The following is a 1,369-nucleotide window of genomic DNA, read 5'->3' on the forward strand; positions in this document are numbered from 1 at the left end:
TGACTTCTCTTATGCTTCGGCATGCCGCAAAGTATTCGACATCTCGTATCAGTGCAAAGTATCTGAGCTTATGTGGGTGTGCTAAGGGCTGCTACTATCTTTATGTGGCATGGTTTTGAAATGCCCTCATTGATAGAGACTGCCAGTATTAAGGTTTACTGTGTATAGCGCAAAGATTGGTCCACCACTTTTGGAGAAGCAGAGCCAGATGGAGTCTTCACCTGATTGTGTTCTTGTTGGTTTGGAGTAAGGCTTTTGCTAATCATGTAATATATATAGTGTGTGATGCTTTTTGAAGCAGTCAGCCTTGACTTTGATGTTTGTGGATGATGGATAGCTCAATCTAGTTCTGGAGTAGAAAGGCCTTATGCTCACTTGTGCAGGGTCCACAACTGAGTTATGATCCTCCTTTCTTATCACTATTAGAAGTGGAGGTGTTATCTTCAAATTGCACGATTAAGTGTCTGTCTTCTTAACCTCTTACTAATTTGTAAATTCGATAGTAGGCATGCTACATTTTTTGCATGTTCATTCTGTGAGATTGCCACAGTGTGTATGCGCAACACAAGCAGACGTGAATGTACATCATACAACTGTACGAAGCACAATGTTCTCAAATATGGCACCTAGTGAATTGGATAATGCCTTTTACTGTTAAATTTAAAGATAGTTTGTGTTGGTTCCTTCTTTAAGAGGGAGTGTAATCTTTATATTCATACACCCCTTAAGCTTTTTTGTTAACTTGGTACTACTACTACTTGGGTCTGTTCAATTATGTCATGATTGTGTGCGTGTATGTGTGTACATTTTGTATTCCTTAGCATCCCTTAATGATTTTAACTATACAAACCCTCTCCCTTTTTTTTTCTTTTTTCAAAAAGTGTATTACTTCGCTTTCCTGCCTGTGGGACAACTCTGAATGATTAGAAGAGGAGCTATGGTTCAAAGTTATTGGAAGTGAAGCAAAGGTGTTATCAGAGTCTAGGGTTTGGGTTTCTAAGAAGGATGAAGCTCTCTTCTCTGTCTCTGTCTCTGTCTCTGGGTGTGTGGGGTGTGTGTGTGTGTGTGTGTGCACATTCCGCTTGCTCGGGCAATAGTGGTTCACCCAGCAGGGGGTGGAGCTACCCAAATCTAAACCCTATGCAGGAGCACATTGCAGAGAGAGAGAGAGAGAGAGAGAGAGAGAGAGCTGTGCATGTCAAGCCACGAAAGCCTGTACTCGTTGCTCATAGTCCTCACCAGGCTCCTCAAGCGTATAGATACCCAACACCATGCCCTGAGCTTGGCATGTAGTCCAAACAGGCCTTGAAGCATACAGTAGTTTGAAGCAGCTTGACCTGCACCCAGCAGGGTGCTGAGGCTTCACACA

The 1,369-nt window shown here is 42.7% G+C and overlaps 1 protein-coding gene across 1 annotated transcript in view; it reads left to right on the forward strand.

The window, feature by feature from the left end:
* Positions 1–483, forward strand: part of LOC147633591 (uncharacterized) — a 4,056-nt gene extending 3,573 nt beyond the window's left edge. Inside the window, exon 4 of the mRNA XM_086806712.1 lies at positions 1–483. This exon is cut by the window's left edge and continues 600 nt beyond it. The gene's annotated coding sequence lies outside the window, so the exon portion shown is untranslated.
* Positions 484–1,369: the final 886 nt, after the last annotated feature.

The sequence above is a fragment of the Cibotium barometz genome, chromosome 12, assembly GCF_041138505.1.
Source record: "Cibotium barometz isolate CiBa-2024 chromosome 12, ASM4113850v1, whole genome shotgun sequence".
In the NCBI taxonomy this organism is placed as follows: domain Eukaryota; kingdom Viridiplantae; phylum Streptophyta; class Polypodiopsida; order Cyatheales; family Cibotiaceae; genus Cibotium; species Cibotium barometz.